The sequence below is a fragment of the Fundulus heteroclitus genome, chromosome 13, assembly GCF_011125445.2.
Source record: "Fundulus heteroclitus isolate FHET01 chromosome 13, MU-UCD_Fhet_4.1, whole genome shotgun sequence".
NCBI classification, from domain to species: domain Eukaryota; kingdom Metazoa; phylum Chordata; class Actinopteri; order Cyprinodontiformes; family Fundulidae; genus Fundulus; species Fundulus heteroclitus.
Window position 1 is genome coordinate 31,600,145 of NC_046373.1, and position 23,903 is coordinate 31,624,047.

The 23,903-nt window shown below is 43.3% G+C and overlaps 1 protein-coding gene and 1 long non-coding RNA gene across 3 annotated transcripts in view; one reads left to right on the plus strand and one right to left on the minus strand.

Moving 5' to 3' along the window:
- thrb (thyroid hormone receptor beta) overlaps nt 1-23,903 on the minus strand; it is a 158,490-nt gene that overhangs the window by 102,728 nt on the left and 31,859 nt on the right. The window lies entirely within an intron of this gene.
- On the plus strand, nt 22,596-22,814 carry LOC118565341. The gene is made up of 2 exons (XR_004932321.1): nt 22,596-22,649; nt 22,722-22,814. It is a non-coding gene; the product is annotated as an uncharacterized LOC118565341 (long non-coding RNA).

A 23,903-nucleotide genomic window follows, 5' to 3' on the forward strand; every position in this document is an offset into this window, starting at 1 on the left:
GATTGTTTAATATTATTGTGACAGTGCACCTAAGTAGCAACTTGTTTTTCTATGCACTTATTTGCCCTGTCAGACCAAATGTATTTTGGAAGAAAGAGGTGGAAATTTAAAAAATATATTTTTGCCTGATTAATCAAAAAAATAATCAACTGGTTTTTAAATAATTGTTATTTGCAGCCCTACTTTAAATCTGCTGCTCATAACAAACTCAATAAGTCTTTAAACCATGCTAATTGTTTCAAGGTTTCTGATCTGATCATGAATCAATTTCCCCATTGTGAGACAATGAAGGGATTTTTTCAATATTTTTTTTCAACGACACTGATAGTACTGATTGGGCTGTACACAGCTCTAATCCAAATAAATAAATATGTGTATTCCAAAGCAAGTAACCTAAAGTGAACCTGAAGTCCTGTAAGTCACAGCTGGCAAATAAAGTTGCACAGCTCCTGAACATTTAACTCAGGGCAAAGTACAGAAATAGACTGCAAAACATAGGCTTTGTCAGTGTTGGCAACTCATCATGCCTACCAGTTTCAGGCCTGCAGAGATTTTCCCCTAAATCAAGACAGGCGAATACCAAAATCTAAAGGGGAAAAGCTTCCGGCTCACTGGTGTGATCAAAGACTTCTTTAGTTTGCTAAATGTAGAAACAGATGTGTGTCCCATTGGTAGAACAGGGAAGGTTAAGCTAAAATTTTACCAGACCAGACAACTGCATACATACAAGAGATATGTGGTAAAGAAAGATAGTATCTGCACAGAACCCTGTCATCCAGTCAAAACAGAAAGAAGAACTGTAAAGTCTGAAGGACTTGTGTCAATACTATATCTAACAAGAAAAAAACCTGTTAACAATATTGCCTTAACCTCAGTACCCACACACATTTTTAAGGTGATTTCAGAGTAGCTGGAAACCATAAGTTAGTGGAAATCAAGAAAGGTGAAAGTGTCCGAGGCATGGGGATTTTTACATGAAAAGGCAAAGGGGTGAAAAAAAAGCAGAACATTCTAATATCAAGTGCTCGACTGTTACGTAACATTAACGACTGAACAACTCAACATTGTACTTTGATGCAATGACAGATAGTATTCTATAGCCAAACAGGTCAAAGCATCTGGACTGTTGACGTCCACAGGTACGAGGGCCTTTCCCACCAAAATAGACACAGTGCTTAACTGGTAGCTCTTTATCTTTTCAACAGCTCAAGCACAGCAAAACGGGTACCATCTGAGCATCACCTCCGTGCTGGTCCAGAGGGAAGAAGCACATCCATCATGAGCTAGAGGCAGGCTCAGCCAAACAAAATATTGGAATGCCACATTTCAAACTCAGGAATAAGTTTGGTTATTATTCTGCCTAGTTTCAGATTAACACAATGACTGAGAAAATGACCTGTATAAGAACAGGAGCTCACTGTCTCTCATCTTCCTGCTGTTAAGGTTGATATCACCGGCATGTAGCAGAGGAAAGTTTAGAGCCTTACTTGTAGTACTAGTTATAAACTCATTTTAGAGTCCTCATTTTAGAAATCAGGACTGTTCCCAGCTCTCATGCTGCTGCAGCTTTTGAAACAGCATTAATGGCCAAGCCTGGCTACAACATCTGCATGCAGAGATACTGATCCACTACAGAAACTCAGAAAAACATCAGGATCGACATGCACAGAGAAAGCTGCTAACGGGATTCTGATGGTACATGCTAGAATTGGAAATGTTGGCGGCCTTTTGGAGTTCTCAGAGTTAGGGTAAGGGTCCACATGGTTTGCTGTTTTAGTAAAGTCACACTTATCACTAATTATTTGGCAGTTCATGCTGGAAGGCTAGAAAACATAATTTGAATAGTCCTCTTAAATCTTCTGATAACATAGTTGTTAAAGAGAAATCTGAATTGACTATGGACAGCTTTGCACAAGGTGGAGATCAGAAAGTGTCCAAAAAACTACAAATATTGCTCCTCTAAAGCAGGAGAATACTTTTTTTTGAGACAAAATGATTTTGCATTAATCTGATTGTCTGGCACTAGTCCAAACATAATGCCTGAAAGTGTACCATTTCCTACACTGGTGAAAAAAGTGAGGCACACCCAAACTGCATTTGACACCAGTTTAACAGCTTCAATTTTGTTGTGTTATATCACTGTTCATATAGACAATATTAACTATTAAATGACTGACTTCTTAAGGGGCTTCTTAAGACTTATCTTTATTCCTTGGCATTTAAGTCCTTGTGATTTTCTGTAATTGTTGTAAGTTGTATGATTATTCTTTTTTCTTTTTTTTCTTTTTGTGGACTTGTTGATTACTGTACAGCACTTTGGTACAGCTGCAAGTGTTATAAAAGTGATCTATAAATAAAGTTGACACTGAGTTACAATCTAGTCAACACAAAGTTCTTTATTTAAAACAAAATTATTTACTATGTAATACTATTGTAACAGAGCCCCTAAATAGCAAGTTGTTTTTTTATCTGCATGTTTGCTCTGCCAGTCCAAATGTTCTGTTTTGAAAAAAAAAAAGGGTGAAAATAATTTTAGTATGATTCATTGATTTATCGGAAACATTATTGACCGATTAATTATTAAAATAATTGTTAGTTGCAGACCTAATAAAAGTAAAGTGAGCAAGCAACAAAAACACTAACAGAGCAGAGCCACTGACTAGTTTTAGGGATGATCCTGTGATACACAGAGCTAGAATGTGACACCTGTTTCCTCCTGTGAGTGCGCCATCCATGCACATCCAAGACTATATGGGAATATAAGACGTCCTTCCCTTATCTTCAGATCTGATCTTCAGATGGAAAGTTTGCAGCCTACTGCTTTATAGCATCAACATCAGTTTACAGTTGAGGCTGGTAGGCTTTTGTATGACAAAAATGACATTCAGAAGTGATGTGTTGGTTCAATTTAAATATATTTTGTGTATTTATATACAACACATGTCACCTCAAGGCACTTTACCATAAAAAAGTAAAATCTATTTGATCGAATCCTACAAGCAGATTTTACATCAACCAAATATGTACCTAATCCTAATTCTCAAACAATGTAGTCAAGTTCAATATATTATTTAAATTGGTCAAAAGTTTTCTAAGGAAACCCAGCAGATTGCATCGAGTCATTGCTTTGCAGCATTCACTCCTCTTGGATGAGCATGGAGCCACAGTGGGAAGGCTTTGTGTTGTTGACTTTGCAGAAATCTCTTAGGGCTGGACGATATGGTCAAAACATAGATCACAATATATTTCTTAATTTCAGCCTAACAGGCTTATAATACTGTGGGGGAAACCTGCTCCTGTTTTAAAACACTGTTGTTTTACGTTATTTTATAGTCTTAGTTAATTTAATTAGAATTTTATAAAGCTTGTTTATAACTTTAAGAAATGCTAAATAACTGTGCTATATACTTTATATAGTAAGGCTCGGTCCTACTGTTAGACATGTTTATTGGTCTTAAATAAATTGTGATGTTTTACACTTCACAAGGCTCCCTGTAAAATTTAGACATGTTTATTACTCAGATGCAACTTCAGTTTTAGCCTACCGTTTTGATAAAGACAGTAAAATTTAATCCTCAACATGTTTCTTTGTTTCAGATGAAGCCACCTGCCTGTTGGCTACAGACTGCCTCAAGACCTGTGAAGGGTAAGATACAATATAGTTGTTTTATTGATAATTCTGTTTTGCACAACTGGTTATTTTGACCCCATTTGGGTAAATTGTGCCAAAAGTCACAGCTCCGTCTGGCACACCACCCATTAAAACCTTTGTAGAACAAATATGCTTCAACTGATTCAATCCAAATTTGCTGCAGTTATAGTCAAGATAGAGATCTATAAAGTTGAGGTTTCTCCTATATTTTCGAAAGGGTTTTCATGGTGAGTTGCAATGTTTATTTTGGGGAGGGGGGGGGGGGGGGAACGAAACATTACATTTTGTAAAAAAAAAATGTCATTGTTTAATCACCCATAAATCAGACAGTGATATTTCCAGTAGTGGTTCCACTGGAAAAAAATATTATTTTATGTTTTACTGTCACACAATTACCCAAATTAGCATTTAGACATTATAGCCCTGGAGCTGTACTTGATTTATATCAGGTATGTAATTTCAGCCGAAACCTGCTACTCAACCCCTTTGGGCCTAAAGGGATTTTATATGTTAAAGAAAAGTGAAAGGTTAGTGTCAGTACTAGCTCCTTCAATGGCTTTACCTAAGAGAGAGAAAAAAAGTAAAAAGTTTAAATAACAGCACATAATACAAAGTTGGAGAGTAGTAGGAGAATGTAGCAGAGTGAGGAAAAAGTGGTCATTATGTCATGTTCCATTTAAAATGTGAGAAACTTATTATTATTTTTTTTTTTGATTGGTTCTCTTTACCAGCTGCTGGGACTGCTTTGTACAAGATGTGGTTTTACTGTAAAACAACAGTTGGGTGTTGTTTCTTTAAATGGGAGTATTTTAAAAGCCTCAAAATATTTCATATTACATGCAGTTATACATCACGTTTGTTTAATCACAATTATAACCCTATATCCTGGTATTTTCTTAGGATGGATAGAAGATATTTAAAAATGGATACAGCCCATTTGCATTTGTCTCATCCTTTCCTCTTTATCTTTGGTTTTTACGGGATTTAGCTGTATTCTCAGTAGCTGCAGCAAAACATATGAGACACGTTCTTAACGCTGCATTATCTTAATTTATTTTATGTCATTTAATCAAATTGTATTGCATTTAAAGGATTTTATCCTTTAAAATTGCTGTTTGATAGTAGTCTTTAATGTATTGGATTGCTAACAATATTTACATACATATTGTCACATTGTATTGGCTACAAGCAGAGCTAAACCCCACTATCATTACAAAAACTATCATTCAATATTATCCTTGTTAAATCAATCTACAAATTTGGAACCAGTTTCAAATCAGCAGGAATGAACATGTCAGCAAAACAAAAAGGTCTAATCCAGTAATGAAAGGATTACAGTAAATTCTCCTCCTTGGTATTTTCATCATACTCCCAAACTGTGATCAAAGCATTCCAGGTTTTAAAATGTTGTCCAAGCTGAGGCAAACAACTATACATTTTACATTTTTTACCTACCCAAAAACCTCAACAACATGGAACTGAAACAGCAACTGGGAAAACTGTGTTAGAGCACATGTCGTCATAGATTGAAACCACAAAACCACACTGGAAGAAGACGTGTTGAAACCGATAAACTCTAACATGTTATTTGAAAGCTTCCTCTCTGTCTCTGCCCAAAGTTTAAGGGACTGACAACAATCTCTGTGACTTCCTTCTTGCACAATGTAGACATTCCTAGTTTAACTGAAGCCTTTTCCACTAGGATTCCAACATTCATGAAAACAGTTTCTCAGATCTCATCTCAGACAAATTTTAAGATTAGAATAGGATTTTTTCTTCAACTGAGATAACAAAACATGACATACTACATTGTTAGCATTTATTAAAGAAAAAAAATGACACTAAGATGTAGATGTACCATACAGTTAGGGACTGTCGGTCACTCCTTTAGAAAAGGGCCAATACAGCAAGCACATGAAATTATTTCTCTTTAATGTCTAATGCAAAATACAAAGCTCTACATTGCCGCTCTCTCTGACAAATGTTATTATCTTTGTTAGCTTCTTAACTGCCTGGCTGGATCAATTAGTGCCAGGACACAGTTCTGTATTTACTAAGCCTCTGTCTGCCTGTTTATATCATCAATAACAACTACTTTAAGTCTGTTAACTCACAACAACAGTGGGGATGAGCATCCAACTAGACTGCTTAGTAAGCAAGTTTAAAAGGCATACAATGCAACATTTTTTAGTTAATTAATGTGTTCCATACCGTTTTGGATAATTAAATGAGTCATTTCAGGTCGAACACAGGTTTTCTCGGCTGCCCTGGTGGTCTGTGGGGGAAATACCGTACTTGCAAGAGCCCTCGGGCCGCACCCACAGGCTCAGAAGTCTCGTGCAAGACCGCGAGAGTCGGTCTTGCTTTACGGCGAGAACTCCATGTGTTTTTGCCCTGCCATTCACTATATGCAGGCGCGAAAGCAACAACTAAAGAAAAAAAGAAAAAACGCCTGTTACCGTCAAATAAACAGCATATCGAGTTAGTTTTTTCCCCTCAGTGCTCGCCAAGAGAGCACTGAGGGAAACCCTGAAACAGCATTATAATCCCTTGAAAAAGCATTAATGTCATTTAAACTCGGACTGTTTTTTTTTTTTTTATCTCGGTTATCTGATAACGAAGAGCGCATGAGCAGACCGCGTCATCCCCTTACAGTCAGCTGACTGTCCGCATTTTTTCCAGCGTGTCTGGCTGCACGATTAATAAACTACATTCAGACAAATTTCAGACATTCATAAAAATACAAGCTTCCTTACCATGCCACACGATTTCAAGTGATGATTCTGCTTAGCAGTGTGATGAACCTCAGCGTCTGTTGTTTTTTCCTGGGTCTGTAAATCCTTATTAGACATTTGTTTGTCTTATCCACGTCCCAAAAGACGACTCTGTCTAACCATAGCATCCTGAATGTTACGGGCGCCGCCATTTTGATTTGCTCGGTCCCGCCTTCAATTCCAGAGAGCAGCAGTACCACAGATCGTCATTAAGAGGCGTGGAGCAACCAAGGAACCGGGATAGAGTGGTGTGTAAACGGTCGTCTCGGCTTGGTTAACTGATCCAAGCTCAGACTGGTCTCAGCTCGGCTCGGTTAAAAAAGTGTAGTGTAAATGGGCCTAATAAGTCCAACAATGTATTATCTCTGGTGTGGAAGGTAACATATTGGGTTAATATGGGGTTAGTTCTCTGGGAGATGTTCCAATATTGGCATACTGTTTTAGAAACTAATGGGCTTGACACATGGGGAGTGACGTCTATCCCTCTCCATTAATTTCCTATGGAACTTATGTGATGAGGCGACAATCACTTGCCCTCCTCCAGCCAAGAGACCGGCGAGATATATGCATTAACTGAATTTTCAAAGCTTATAAGCAGAAAGAAAAACACAGACTAAGTCAGTCTGTTTAATTTGCCTGTAAAGTATGGGTATCAGCGAACAATTCAACTAAACAGACGTAATTACGATCAATGTAAAAAGTTCCCCTTAAGTACTTGCTGCATGAAATTACAGCACACAGACGGGATCACATTCATTGAGAAGAACCAGACATCCAGAGCAGGTGTTGTGCAAAGCTTACACAGCAGATGGTGCATTTAAAAGTAGAACAAGCATTATTTACACTCATATCAACACATGAGCAAGTTTACTTCCAGACACACCAACTGCAAGCTGACAGAATCAGAAGAACTCTGACAGGTGAAACTTTGGCCTGACTCCAAAGATGTGTATTACCATAAAGAATCACTTTTCATAGACTTAGAGGTTTTTCTCAGTCTCCACCAACATGCTCATACAAATACTGTACATTGAGGGTTGGATGTTTCTTACAATCCACCTTTGGATAACAGGGTCTGATCACATTGATTTCAGTTCAACAGTTGGAACAGCTGCTTTTACAATTTTCTAATTATTAGCAATTATTAAGCACAATCTCTTAGCTCTTTGTGCACATCACACATTTTAGGAAATGAAATGTATATACTTTGCTCCTTATCTGTTCTTTGATTACTTTAGATTGGGCTATAATATGTTGCTTTTTTAATACTGATACTTGACAGAACTGACATTAATCATTTAAGCCAGGGATGGGCAACTGGCGGCCCGGGGGCCGCACACGGCCCTCGTCATCACTCAGTGCGGCCAGCGAATAGATCAATAATAATTTCATAATGATAAAAATAAATAAATAAATAAAAATTGTAATTATACTTTTGACCGATAGGGGGCCGTACCCAAACAATAGCGGGCATGGGCCGCTTTGCAACAGCGAGGAAGTAAGTCAAGAGCCCTGGCCACTAGCAGTGGAATAAAGGGAAAACTTGACGAGAAAGTCACATTTTTCAGACAAAATAGGAAGAAGTATGGTCATGGGGAATTTTTTTTTGGTCTCTTGTCATTCACACACAACATAAACCGTGAGAGCCGACGTGAGTTTTGAAACTGCAAAGCTTTGTCTTAAGCAGAAGATCAAACGTGCAGCACCGCGTTCACAGACCAGTGTGATGCATTCGTGAGCGCCAGAAAGCTATGGTGCATTCAGGAGCATGGGACATTAGATTTTTCAGAATAAAAAGCTAACAGATGTGCATAATCAAAAAGTAACAGAAATACAATTATAGAGCATTCAGTATTGTAAGAAAGCCCACACAGTTTCTGGATAGACACATTATTGTTTGAGTTAAGTTCTGTGCCGTTTTATGCCTCTTTCCTTGTAAATTTGAAATGACCCATGCTCCTGAATGCATTGATATGGAGTTTAAATTCCTTTTTTGCAATTTTTTTTAAAGCAAACGGTTTGTCTTTTGCTTAAGGACATATTAAAATGCATTTATATGCAGAAAATAGTTATATGTTGGTGCAGTAAACATACAGATATAAATTAATCTAAAATTTGTTCTTATTGAGAATAATTTGTAGCGTCTTTCATATCCAATTATTTGAAGTGCGTGGTCATGTGGCCCTCCAATGGTCGTGCTGAAAAAAATGTGGCCCTCTTTATCATGGAAGTTGCCCATCCCTGATTTAAGCAAGTAAACAAAATAAATCAGTACAGGGCTTTTTTGTAGAGCTGTACATGACAGCATGGTAAAAGGAAGACAATATTATAGGAAACTGAAAGTAAAAAAACAAAACTAAATAAAACTGGAAGTTATTTTCACACTGTGAGTTGTATTCATAACAAAATGTGGTACTTTTCCAAATTGAGTTTTCACAATAATGGAACAAGGAAATGCTTTTTTAGTATCTAAATATACTTGGACTAACTCTATTCAAAATAAAATGTAGAACAATTGGACTTGTTTGTTGTGTTGTGAGGACTCCAAGAAAATAAAAGTGTTGCTACTTGTTTAGCACTTGAGGTTTGAGAACCCCAAGGCCAGTCCAACCTAAATTTAAAGCTGTCTAGAGACAAAAACAGGTAGTAAAATGACCCTTTGGAATTTCTTGTAACAGTATTCATCCAGTAAGTCAAAAAACAAATATTGACAGGTAAAATGATCAAAGGAAACGCATACCAAGTCAATAAATCTATAGTGAAAGCTATCACATTTAAATGTTATTAGACTTTTGTCACTTAGAAAATAGAGGAATGAAAAACCTCTAGAAAAATCAAACCCTTTTTTACATATTCAACCTTTAGTTTTCAAGACCACACAGGGAAGTCTAATTTTTAAGTTATAGATAGACATACACATACTCTGGATAAAGTGAGAAAAAGACAAAGTAAATATTAAACTCAAATAATGCAGGGATTTTTCAGCCCATAATAATTCTACAAGATGGAGTGAATCAGCAAAAGTGTTTTGTGGTGGGGGCGGGGTGGGATGAGGGTTTTAAAGAGATGGGCTATCAGCAAGGATGACAGATGGTGCAGGAAAGCAGAGAGGAAAGGAGAAAATAAACTGAGCAAACTACAGAGTGGTGCTAAACAACATCCAGAGTCCAGAGGAGCTTTTCAAACTGCAGGGTGATGAAACCTCCAGCGCCTTTGGCAGTGGGACAGTGCAAGGGCCATGCAACTCTGGACGGCAGAGCCAAGCCTTACATAACAGGCCACAGTGCTCTCCAGGCCGCTCCCCTTAAAGGTAAAGGCACACCATCCACAAGTCAGGGTGGCTGCAGAGCACTCAGAACAAAGAGTTTAGGAGCTCACTAGCTGCACTTTAACTGGTGCAGGTTCAAGCACAGTCCACAATTACAAAACATGGTTAAACAAGAGAAAAAGCTTTCTGGTTATAGAGCTGCTGATTTTACAAGCTCCAAATAGTTTCTCTGATGCTGCTTTAAACAAAACACACTAATGATGCTGTTTTAACTGCAGTCTGGATGTGTTATTTAAGCTTTCCTTTTTTTCTAGATTTTATTGGATAGTTAGCAGATGAACATAGTTGGGCTATAAGCAGAACAAGGAAAGATGGGTCTATATGGGAATTACTAAGAATATATATGTATATATATATATATATATATATATATATATATATATATATATATATATATATATATATATATAGTTATAGTACTTTTCCACTGCTCATTGTCTGTACTCACAGTTTGTCACAAGATCACTTGAATAGAAAGAAGTTTTTAATGCTTTGGCAAAAATACTAAGGAAAACAAATTTCTTTTTTTCTTGAGGGAGCCTTCGATTTTTACGACAAAATTCCAAGAAAGGGTAGCAAGATTTCCCGTGGAATTCTGTACAGTGGAAAACATTTAGTCCCAGGGCAGTGCTCAATGAGGAGCACAACGGTTCTTTCAGGAATTACTCTGTACTGCCGGAACGGAAAGATGCCAGCTGTAACCAAATGATCTTTAGAGATGGACCAAACATCTTTAGAAAGTAAAAAAAGAACAAAAGACCGATTCATTTAAAACTGATCTATCTAAAATATGGGCAGCAGTTAAGTTTTTTAACATTCCAGAACAGTTTAGATTTACAGCTGCTTCAAGCTCACATGGTATTTTTCAGAAAGCATGTAGACCTCAGAAGACAGCGAACCAGGCCCCTTTATAAGGAGCTGGGTGTGTCTGCAACTGCATTCTCCTCCACTTGTGTTAGGCAGAAGAGGCGGTTTGAGCAGTGCCATGAAACCAGAGCAGAAGGGGAGACTGCACAGAGATTAAAGGAAACGAGTAATGTCATCAGAAATGGATGCAGAACTCTGATGGAAACATGACACGTCTCCTAGTTTGCTTTGTAAAAATTGCAGTTTCCAAAAGGACAGTTTTATTTCTTGTCATGTTTATCTTTCTGTAGTAAAGCTGTAATAGTGTGAATGTGTGCGTGAATGGGTGAATGACTGAATGTAGTGTAAAGCGCTTTGGGGTTGTCAGACTTGATAAAGCGCTATACAAGTACAGGCCATTTTAAAGCGGAGCCATCAGAGTGGATATGTGGCACTGTTGCAGAGTTAACAAATATAGATTAGTTGTGATGCTGTAGTAATTACAGCATCACAAACATAAAGCAACTAATGAAAATTAAGGCAGCATTGGCCAGAACTGCTGATATGTCTGCAAACGGAGGGCCCTCTGACTTAGTAATGGCTCAATCTAGGGCTTTCACTAACAATTATTTTAGTAGTCGAGGATTCTATTGACTATTCTGATGATTAATTGAGAAATAACATAAAAAAATTGACACAATCTGAAGACTTTTAATTACTTATTTTATGAGTAATAGAAATACATTAAAAATGTAACAAGAAAAAACAACCTAATAATTCTATTCCGTTCTTCCTTTTTTGGATTAGAAAATGAAAAAAACTGCAACTGCAGCTAAATGGTTCTAAAATCAATATGTCCATAGCTCAGCCCTTTCTGGTTGACTCAACATCAGGGCTAGCTGCCTCTGTAGTGAAAATGGTCACAAACAAACAAGTGCAAAAAGTTTCACTTGCATGTTCCATTCTGGATTATTTGCATTAATAAAAGCACAATTCAATTAAAATAAAACAGAACCATTCTAGTGCACTTAATGCTTGCATACCATGGCAAGATTTAAAAAAAAAAAAACAGTCGAGTCATTTTCAAAACCTGAGAGGTTTTGAAAACACACGGTGAACACAACATGACAAAAGCTCAGCAGTACAACAATTTAGCATATTTACAACAAACAAGTTGTCAGGATTCTCTGTGTTGGCTGCTAACTCTACTCCGCAGGTGTGCCTAGTTGGCTGAGGAGGCGTGGTCCACACCTGCAGCTCGTTGCAGGCGGCTTCCTCTGGCTTCTTAAGCAGAGCACTGGCAGATGGAAGACGCCGGAGCCTTAACCAGTCGTGGTACGACGTGGCCTCTGTCCCAACTCTCGGAAACCAGCTTGTGAGTTTTTGTTGCTCATCTTTTTGAGTAATTTTTGTACCTCTCTGTGCTCCAGATTTTGGTGCTTGGATGCACTCACCTGTCTTGACGCCTCGTCCGAAGAAACAGACCAGCAGACCTGTCGGCTCAGATTTTGCTCGGGCGCTCCCCTCATACTTCCTGGAAATTACCCAGCGAGGGCTGAGATCCCCCTTTCCCGGGTTCTGTCGGTTCTGTGCTCACTCTGGTCAATCCATCTGTCAACCGCTGCCGATGAGGTCATCTCGGATTCCTCACCAGCTACATCTGCCGCCCTCAGCCACTAGCCACCTATCTCCATCAGAGTAGTCACATAGAGATCTCCTGACGCTACTTCTTCCCGGTTAGGTCCGCCCTGCCTAATGGTAAGCAGCGCAACTCTTAGTTGGTTTTTCTGGCTTTCATTATGAAGAACTCACGTGCTCTCTCTCTTACAGTCTCTCCAGCCTTGACGTTCTGACCCAGCCGTGTACCAGTAGTCCGTCCATAAACCTGCTTATTTTTCCTTTAATAAAAGAACTTAAAACTGCGTTTTGCCTCCCGTTCGTATCTGCATGTGGGCTCGTCATCTGAAAACCATGACAGAAGAAGGCTCCGGCCACCAAAGTCCAGCGGATACGTTCGGGCGGCAGTTAGCCGCACATCAAGAACAGATGCAGACGTTAGGTTTTGCTGTGAATTCCACTCAGGAACAACTTCAGAGGTTAGCCGCGCAGGTTAGCCTACTAGTGGACACAGTTACTTCCGCGAAGACGTCACTTGTCACTCAAGGTCTCGCAACCCCGCCTTCTGACGCTCCGAGCATGGAGAATCAGGCTTGGACTCCATCACTTGAGGGCGCGTCACCTTCTCCGGACAAATTCTCCGGTGACGACGGAAGTTGCGGAGGTTTTCTTTTCCAGTGCAACCTGGTGTTCAACCGTTCACCCCAGACTTTCGCCTCTGATGAGGTAAGGATATCTTACGTTTTACGCCTGTTAACGGGTAGGGCTCTTAGGTGGGCTGAGGCTAGATTCCCTGATTGTCAGTCATTTGGGACAACTTTTCAGGATTTCATTACTGAATTTAAGACAATTTTTGCACCGGAGTTGGATTCGGCACAACAGTCTCGACATCTCCTCACCTTGAAACAGCGCGGTCGTCGAGTTTTGGATTTTTCTGTGGAGTTTCGTACATTTGCTGCGGTTGCAGGTTGGCAGCCGAGACCGTTAAAGGCAGCTTTCTTTCAGGCTCTAGACGAGTCATTAAAGGACGAATTAGCTCGGGTAGAGGAACCAGAGGACTTTGAGGAGTTTGTCGCGCTAGCTATTCGCTTGGACTCTCGGTTACGCAGCCGAAATCGGGTTAAGTCCAACCTTGCCTTGCAACCATCCACCTCCACAGCTTCTTTTCCTATCAGGAGGGAACCCCGTTCCTTTACATCTCCTCCCGAACCCATGCAGTTGGGGCAGGTGGGTCTCTCCAAGAAGGAACGTCAGCAGCGATTCTCAGAGAACTTATGTCTTTATTGTGGAGGTGATGGTCATTTCCTCAGAGATTGTCCTGTTCGGCCAAAAGATCGAGTCCGCCGCTCTTAACGGGGGGATCGGTGGACAAGTTGGGATCTATTCCCCGGGAGACTGTTAAGGTTTCATCTGGTTCTCGTTGTTGTCTACCTCTTACTTTGATATTTGACCAGGAGAGTTTTGATGTTTCGGCTCTAGTAGATTCAGGTTCTGATTTTAATCTTATTGATCAAGCGGTTGTGGACCAGCTTCGTGTACCTGTGGATCATTTACCCGAACCACTCCAGGTCTCGTCATTGGATGGGCAAAATTTGACCCTTATTACTCATCGCACACGACCTTTGGAGGTGATAGTTTCCGGCAACCATCGAGAACAACTTTCTTTTTTTGTCTTCCCGGTTAAGCGTTCACCTGTGGTTTTGGGTATAGCTTGGTTAAGGGTCCATAATCCGCAGTTCAATTGGGCTGAGTCCCGATTAGAGTCATGGTCACCTTCTTGTCATTCCCGTTGCTTGCAGTCTGCTCGACCCGTAGTGGTCTCCTCTTCCCTAACTAATTCCGGAGACGTTATTGATCTGTCTCGCGTTCCTGAGGATTACCACGACTTGCAGCAGGTCTTTAGTAAGACTCAGGCGTGTTCTCTGCCCCCACATCGCCCATACGATTGTGCGATTGACCTGTTACCTGGGGCCCCTTTACCGGCGAGTCGACTCTATAACATCTCCAGGTCAGAACGTCAATCGTTGGAGAAGTACATTGGTGAGTCTCTGGCTACGGGGTTAATTCGTCCTTCTTCTTCCCCATTAGGGGCTGGGTTCTTTTTTGTGGGAAAGAAGGACGGAACCCTTCGACCCTGTATTGATTATCGAGGGCTTAACCAGATAACGGTCAAGAATAAATACCCACTTCCTCTATTATCATCAGCCCTTGAGCCAGTCCAGAATGCCAAAGTTTTCACTAAGCTCGATTTGCGCAACGCTTATCATTTGGTTCGGGTGAGACAGGGGGATGAGTGGAAGACAGCTTTTAAGACTCCGTTAGGTCACTTTGAGTACCTAGTAATGCCTTTTGGCTTGTGTAATGCCCCAGCAGTGTTTCAGGCATTAGTGAACGATGTCCTGCGGGATTTTTTGAATGTTTTTGTGTTCGTCTATTTAGACGATATCCTGATTTACTCTCGTGACCTAGATCAACACAAACAACATGTTAGGCTTGTTCTCCAGCGGTTGCTAGAGAATCGCCTGTTTGTAAAAGCCGAAAAATGCGATTTTCACCAGACTTCAGTTTCTTTTCTCGGTCTTATTTTGGAGGGGGGGGCAAGTAAGATCAGACCCAGAAAAGATTAGAGCGGTAACAGAGTGGCCAGTTCCTGAGTCACGTAAACAGCTTCAACGGTTCCTAGGGTTCGCTAATTTCTATAGGCGATTTATCAGGAACTATAGTCAAATAGCTTCCCCGTTACATGCTCTTACCTCCACCAAGGTTCCTTTTTTCTGGAGTTCTGAAGCCGATGAGGCGTTTAAGACCCTTAAATCCCGTTTTTTCCCAGGCTCCTATACTAGTTCACCCTGATCCTTCCAGACAATTCACACTTGAAATAGATGCTTCCAACACCGGTGTAGGAGCGGTCCTCTCCCAACAGTCTGAGACAGATAATAAACTTCACCCTTGTGCATTTTTCTCCCGTCGTTTGTCCCCTGCTGAACAGAATTATGATGTAGGCGATCGGGAATTATTAGCTATTAAGTTAGCCTTGGAGGAGTGGCGGCACTGGCTAGAGGGATCCGAGCAGCCCATCATAATTTGGACAGATCACAAAAACCTCTCCTATCTGCAGACAGCCCGCAGACTCAACTCTAGGCAAGCCCGTTGGTCATTATTCTTCTCACGATTCAACCTCACCATAACCTACAGACCAGGCTCTCGAAACATTAAACCCGATGCGCTTTCTCGTCAGTTTGCTCAAGTGGAACAAGAGAAACAACCGGATTTAATTCTTCCTCCATCATGCACAGTTGGAGCTTTGCATTGGGACCTAGAGGACAGGATTAATCAGGCCCTGTTATTAGATCCGGATCCTGGTACGGGCCCACCGGGATTAAAGTATGTTCCCCGATCTGTTCGTCCTGAGGTTTTACGGTGGGTTCACGATGCCAAGTTTTCCGCCCATCCGGGCATTTATAGAACCCAGTCTCAGGTGTCTCGGCGATTCTGGTGGCCATCGTGGACCAAGGACGTCAGAGACTACGTTTTAGCCTGTCCTGTCTGCGCCCAAAACAAGTCGTCTAACCAGCCGCCTTCTGGGTTATTGAATCCGCTTCCGATTCCCAAACGTCCATGGTCTCACATAGCTGTTGATTTCGTTACTGGACTCCCTGTTTCCCAAGGCATGTCAACTATCTTAACTGTGGTTGACCGTTTTTCCAAGTCCTGTCATCTCATACCCATCCGTAAGCTACCTAACGCTCTCCAGACTGCCCAACTCCTCATTAAACATGTTTTCAAGCTCCATGGAATTCCTGTTGACATTCTCTCTGACCGGGGTCCCCAGTTTGTTTCTCAGGTCTGGCGGCACTTTTGCTCTGCTCTGGGTGCCCGTTACACGCTCACCTCCGGATACCATCCTCAAACCAACGGTCAGACTGAACGAATGAATCAACAATTAGAAACCACCCTCCGTTGCCTCACGTCATCTACTCCTTCCGACTGGAACAAGTTTTTGCCTTGGGTAGAGTATGCTCTGAACTCTCATATCACCTCAGCCACGGGACGTTCACCTTTTGAAGTTGCATTAGGATATCAACCACCACTCCTACCTTCAGACGAACTCAGGATTCCCTTCACATCCGTTAACGATTATATTGCTCGCTGCCAGAAAATATGGAAAGAGACAGTTACAGCCCTCACTCGCACCGCAGAGCGGAGCAAGAGGTTTGCCGACCAGCACCGCAGACCAGCTCCCCATTATCGCCCCGGTCAGAGGGTTTGGTTATCATCCAGAGATGTTTTGACTAATCCATCCGCCAAGAAACTTGCTCCCCGGTTTACAGGTCCCTATGAAATAGAAACAGTCATCAACCCCACCACTGTCCGCTTACGTCTTCCTCCTCACTCTCGTGTTCATCCCACTTTTCACGTATCCCAGATTAAGCCTGTTTTGGACAATGATTCTTACCCTCCTTCCGGACCCCCTCCACCCTCCCAGGACAGTCAGAGTTCTCGCGTCTCCAGGATTGTAGATGTCCGTCGACGTGGAAGGGGTTACCAATACCTCGTGGATTGGGTGGGTCGCAGCTCGGAGGATCGCTCATGGGTATCTGCAGCCACCATCGCCAATGAGGAATTGATCCGAGACTTTTGGTCTACTCAACCCAGCACATCTTCGTCTGGGCCGCCAGGAGGCGGCCGTTGAGGGGGGGGTAGTGTCAGGATTCTCTGTGTTGGCTGCTAACTCTACTCCGCAGGTGTGCCTAGTTGGCTGAGGAGGCGTGGTCCACACCTGCAGCTCGTTGCAGGCGGCTTCCTCTGGCTTCTTAAGCAGAGCACTGGCAGATGGAAGACGCCGGAGCCTTAACCAGTCGTGGTACGACGTGGCCTCTGTCCCAACTCTCGGAAACCAGCTTGTGAGTTTTTGTTGCTCATCTTTTTGAGTAATTTTTGTACCTCTCTGTGCTCCAGATTTTGGTGCTTGGATGCACTCACCTGTCTTGACGCCTCGTCCGAAGAAACAGACCAGCAGACCTGTCGGCTCAGATTTTGCTCGGGCGCTCCCCTCATACTTCCTGGAAATTACCCAGCGAGGGCTGAGATCCCCCTTTCCCGGGTTCTGTCGGTTCTGTGCTCACTCTGGTCAATCCATCTGTCAACCGCTGCCGATGAGGTCATCTCGGATTCCTCACCAGCTACATCTGCCGCCCTCAGCCACTAGCCACCTATCTCCATCAGAGTAGTCACATAGAGATCTCCTGACGCTACTTCTTCCCGGTTAGGTCCGCCCTGCCTAATGGTAAGCAGCGCAACTCTTAGTTGGTTTTTCTGGCTTTCATTATGAAGAACTCACGTGCTCTCTCTCTTACAGTCTCTCCAGCCTTGACGTTCTGACCCAGCCGTGTACCAGTAGTCCGTCCATAAACCTGCTTATTTTTCCTTTAATAAAAGAACTTAAAACTGCGTTTTGCCTCCCGTTCGTATCTGCATGTGGGCTCGTCATCTGAAAACCATGACAGAAGAAGGCTCCGGCCACCAAAGTCCAGCGGATACGTTCGGGCGGCAGTTAGCCGCACATCAAGAACAGATGCAGACGTTAGGTTTTGCTGTGAATTCCACTCAGGAACAACTTCAGAGGTTAGCCGCGCAGGTTAGCCTACTAGTGGACACAGTTACTTCCGCGAAGACGTCACTTGTCACTCAAGGTCTCGCAACCCCGCCTTCTGACGCTCCGAGCATGGAGAATCAGGCTTGGACTCCATCACTTGAGGGCGCGTCACCTTCTCCGGACAAATTCTCCGGTGACGACGGAAGTTGCGGAGGTTTTCTTTTCCAGTGCAACCTGGTGTTCAACCGTTCACCCCAGACTTTCGCCTCTGATGAGGTAAGGATATCTTACGTTTTACGCCTGTTAACGGGTAGGGCTCTTAGGTGGGCTGAGGCTAGATTCCCTGATTGTCAGTCATTTGGGACAACTTTTCAGGATTTCATTACTGAATTTAAGACAATTTTTGCACCGGAGTTGGATTCGGCACAACAGTCTCGACATCTCCTCACCTTGAAACAGCGCGGTCGTCGAGTTTTGGATTTTTCTGTGGAGTTTCGTACATTTGCTGCGGTTGCAGGTTGGCAGCCGAGACCGTTAAAGGCAGCTTTCTTTCAGGCTCTAGACGAGTCATTAAAGGACGAATTAGCTCGGGTAGAGGAACCAGAGGACTTTGAGGAGTTTGTCGCGCTAGCTATTCGCTTGGACTCTCGGTTACGCAGCCGAAATCGGGTTAAGTCCAACCTTGCCTTGCAACCATCCACCTCCACAGCTTCTTTTCCTATCAGGAGGGAACCCCGTTCCTTTACATCTCCTCCCGAACCCATGCAGTTGGGGCAGGTGGGTCTCTCCAAGAAGGAACGTCAGCAGCGATTCTCAGAGAACTTATGTCTTTATTGTGGAGGTGATGGTCATTTCCTCAGAGATTGTCCTGTTCGGCCAAAAGATCGAGTCCGCCGCTCTTAACGGGGGGATCGGTGGACAAGTTGGGATCTATTCCCCGGGAGACTGTTAAGGTTTCATCTGGTTCTCGTTGTTGTCTACCTCTTACTTTGATATTTGACCAGGAGAGTTTTGATGTTTCGGCTCTAGTAGATTCAGGTTCTGATTTTAATCTTATTGATCAAGCGGTTGTGGACCAGCTTCGTGTACCTGTGGATCATTTACCCGAACCACTCCAGGTCTCGTCATTGGATGGGCAAAATTTGACCCTTATTACTCATCGCACACGACCTTTGGAGGTGATAGTTTCCGGCAACCATCGAGAACAACTTTCTTTTTTTGTCTTCCCGGTTAAGCGTTCACCTGTGGTTTTGGGTATAGCTTGGTTAAGGGTCCATAATCCGCAGTTCAATTGGGCTGAGTCCCGATTAGAGTCATGGTCACCTTCTTGTCATTCCCGTTGCTTGCAGTCTGCTCGACCCGTAGTGGTCTCCTCTTCCCTAACTAATTCCGGAGACGTTATTGATCTGTCTCGCGTTCCTGAGGATTACCACGACTTGCAGCAGGTCTTTAGTAAGACTCAGGCGTGTTCTCTGCCCCCACATCGCCCATACGATTGTGCGATTGACCTGTTACCTGGGGCCCCTTTACCGGCGAGTCGACTCTATAACATCTCCAGGTCAGAACGTCAATCGTTGGAGAAGTACATTGGTGAGTCTCTGGCTACGGGGTTAATTCGTCCTTCTTCTTCCCCATTAGGGGCTGGGTTCTTTTTTGTGGGAAAGAAGGACGGAACCCTTCGACCCTGTATTGATTATCGAGGGCTTAACCAGATAACGGTCAAGAATAAATACCCACTTCCTCTATTATCATCAGCCCTTGAGCCAGTCCAGAATGCCAAAGTTTTCACTAAGCTCGATTTGCGCAACGCTTATCATTTGGTTCGGGTGAGACAGGGGGATGAGTGGAAGACAGCTTTTAAGACTCCGTTAGGTCACTTTGAGTACCTAGTAATGCCTTTTGGCTTGTGTAATGCCCCAGCAGTGTTTCAGGCATTAGTGAACGATGTCCTGCGGGATTTTTTGAATGTTTTTGTGTTCGTCTATTTAGACGATATCCTGATTTACTCTCGTGACCTAGATCAACACAAACAACATGTTAGGCTTGTTCTCCAGCGGTTGCTAGAGAATCGCCTGTTTGTAAAAGCCGAAAAATGCGATTTTCACCAGACTTCAGTTTCTTTTCTCGGTCTTATTTTGGAGGGGGGGCAAGTAAGATCAGACCCAGAAAAGATTAGAGCGGTAACAGAGTGGCCAGTTCCTGAGTCACGTAAACAGCTTCAACGGTTCCTAGGGTTCGCTAATTTCTATAGGCGATTTATCAGGAACTATAGTCAAATAGCTTCCCCGTTACATGCTCTTACCTCCACCAAGGTTCCTTTTTTCTGGAGTTCTGAAGCCGATGAGGCGTTTAAGACCCTTAAATCCCGTTTTTCCCAGGCTCCTATACTAGTTCACCCTGATCCTTCCAGACAATTCACACTTGAAATAGATGCTTCCAACACCGGTGTAGGAGCGGTCCTCTCCCAACAGTCTGAGACAGATAATAAACTTCACCCTTGTGCATTTTTCTCCCGTCGTTTGTCCCCTGCTGAACAGAATTATGATGTAGGCGATCGGGAATTATTAGCTATTAAGTTAGCCTTGGAGGAGTGGCGGCACTGGCTAGAGGGATCCGAGCAGCCCATCATAATTTGGACAGATCACAAAAACCTCTCCTATCTGCAGACAGCCCGCAGACTCAACTCTAGGCAAGCCCGTTGGTCATTATTCTTCTCACGATTCAACCTCACCATAACCTACAGACCAGGCTCTCGAAACATTAAACCCGATGCGCTTTCTCGTCAGTTTGCTCAAGTGGAACAAGAGAAACAACCGGATTTAATTCTTCCTCCATCATGCACAGTTGGAGCTTTGCATTGGGACCTAGAGGACAGGATTAATCAGGCCCTGTTATTAGATCCGGATCCTGGTACGGGCCCACCGGGATTAAAGTATGTTCCCCGATCTGTTCGTCCTGAGGTTTTACGGTGGGTTCACGATGCCAAGTTTTCCGCCCATCCGGGCATTTATAGAACCCAGTCTCAGGTGTCTCGGCGATTCTGGTGGCCATCGTGGACCAAGGACGTCAGAGACTACGTTTTAGCCTGTCCTGTCTGCGCCCAAAACAAGTCGTCTAACCAGCCGCCTTCTGGGTTATTGAATCCGCTTCCGATTCCCAAACGTCCATGGTCTCACATAGCTGTTGATTTCGTTACTGGACTCCCTGTTTCCCAAGGCATGTCAACTATCTTAACTGTGGTTGACCGTTTTTCCAAGTCCTGTCATCTCATACCCATCCGTAAGCTACCTAACGCTCTCCAGACTGCCCAACTCCTCATTAAACATGTTTTCAAGCTCCATGGAATTCCTGTTGACATTCTCTCTGACCGGGGTCCCCAGTTTGTTTCTCAGGTCTGGCGGCACTTTTGCTCTGCTCTGGGTGCCCGTTACACGCTCACCTCCGGATACCATCCTCAAACCAACGGTCAGACTGAACGAATGAATCAACAATTAGAAACCACCCTCCGTTGCCTCACGTCATCTACTCCTTCCGACTGGAACAAGTTTTTGCCTTGGGTAGAGTATGCTCTGAACTCTCATATCACCTCAGCCACGGGACGTTCACCTTTTGAAGTTGCATTAGGATATCAACCACCACTCCTACCTTCAGACGAACTCAGGATTCCCTTCACATCCGTTAACGATTATATTGCTCGCTGCCAGAAAATATGGAAAGAGACAGTTACAGCCCTCACTCGCACCGCAGAGCGGAGCAAGAGGTTTGCCGACCAGCACCGCAGACCAGCTCCCCATTATCGCCCCGGTCAGAGGGTTTGGTTATCATCCAGAGATGTTTTGACTAATCCATCCGCCAAGAAACTTGCTCCCCGGTTTACAGGTCCCTATGAAATAGAAACAGTCATCAACCCCACCACTGTCCGCTTACGTCTTCCTCCTCACTCTCGTGTTCATCCCACTTTTCACGTATCCCAGATTAAGCCTGTTTTGGACAATGATTCTTACCCTCCTTCCGGACCCCCTCCACCCTCCCAGGACAGTCAGAGTTCTCGCGTCTCCAGGATTGTAGATGTCCGTCGACGTGGAAGGGGTTACCAATACCTCGTGGATTGGGTGGGTCGCAGCTCGGAGGATCGCTCATGGGTATCTGCAGCCACCATCGCCAATGAGGAATTGATCCGAGACTTTTGGTCTACTCAACCCAGCACATCTTCGTCTGGGCCGCCAGGAGGCGGCCGTTGAGGGGGGGGGTAGTGTCAGGATTCTCTGTGTTGGCTGCTAACTCTACTCCGCAGGTGTGCCTAGTTGGCTGAGGAGGCGTGGTCCACACCTGCAGCTCGTTGCAGGCGGCTTCCTCTGGCTTCTTAAGCAGAGCACTGGCAGATGGAAGACGCCGGAGCCTTAACCAGTCGTGGTACGACGTGGCCTCTGTCCCAACTCTCGGAAACCAGCTTGTGAGTTTTTGTTGCTCATCTTTTTGAGTAATTTTTGTACCTCTCTGTGCTCCAGATTTTGGTGCTTGGATGCACTCACCTGTCTTGACGCCTCGTCCGAAGAAACAGACCAGCAGACCTGTCGGCTCAGATTTTGCTCGGGCGCTCCCCTCATACTTCCTGGAAATTACCCAGCGAGGGCTGAGATCCCCCTTTCCCGGGTTCTGTCGGTTCTGTGCTCACTCTGGTCAATCCATCTGTCAACCGCTGCCGATGAGGTCATCTCGGATTCCTCACCAGCTACATCTGCCGCCCTCAGCCACTAGCCACCTATCTCCATCAGAGTAGTCACATAGAGATCTCCTGACGCTACTTCTTCCCGGTTAGGTCCGCCCTGCCTAATGGTAAGCAGCGCAACTCTTAGTTGGTTTTTCTGGCTTTCATTATGAAGAACTCACGTGCTCTCTCTCTTACAGTCTCTCCAGCCTTGACGTTCTGACCCAGCCGTGTACCAGTAGTCCGTCCATAAACCTGCTTATTTTTCCTTTAATAAAAGAACTTAAAACTGCGTTTTGCCTCCCGTTCGTATCTGCATGTGGGCTCGTCATCTGAAAACCATGACAGAAGAATCCAAAAAAGATATTTTTGTGGATAGTAATGATAAGATCATCAACCACTTCACTGCTAACACAGAGAGATACATACTGTTTTCCTGCAACATTCTTTTCCTCACATGGTAAGGAGGAGCGTGTTCAACATCAGATTAATTATCCAATTAAACACGATTTCTAAAACTTACCAAAACAACCTCTTAGGTCGTCCCTAGTTTAAGACACTTGCTTCCGATTGCATAATGCCACAGCCATCAGGACCAATGCAAATCAACGTTTCTTCACATCTCAGAGCAACAGGGGCTTAGAGACAAGCTTTCACTCTCACCACTTAAAAAACTGGCTCCAAGCTTATCTGTTTAGCTGTGTTTCGCTCCAGGATGAAGACACTAAAGGAGCTACTTCTGTACACTGTTTTCACTGTTTCCTCGCAATCGCGCACTGCAGCTGGGTTCACCGCGCACAGCAAATCTAAGCAGCGCAGAAAATCCAAGCTGAACTGTAAACAAAATGATAATAAACCAAGTTATGTTGTACCACTTTGCAATTCTGGTGAGATGTGGTCCCACTCTGTGTGTCAGGTACTGATCGGCACGCACCACTGATTGATGGATAGGGCAGACGCCTTTATAGCTGGGCAGGTTGCGGTGTACGTCTTTGTTACTCCTGCTGCATGTTAGCTGGTTATGTGGCTGTTTTTGGGCTCTGCTGAGATCATAAGGGCCATGTTTCAACCAATTTGGTTATTTTTTGAGCACTATACCTGCTGTTTGTTCCTGGAGCTCTGCTGCTATGAGAGGCCATGAGAGATCACATAAAGAAATTCACCATGCTCATCGTGGTGCACCTGGCAGAAAACACCTTCCTGTAGATTTAAATGTTAAAAATATGCATGAACTATTCCGCAGACAGAATGAGGAGCAGATTTCCTATGCTTTATATTATAGTATTTTTATGTATGACTTTAACCTTGGCTTTGGACATCCATCTAAAGATGTGTGTAGCACCTGCATTAAGTTCAGACTCAGACTAAAAGATCCAGAAATC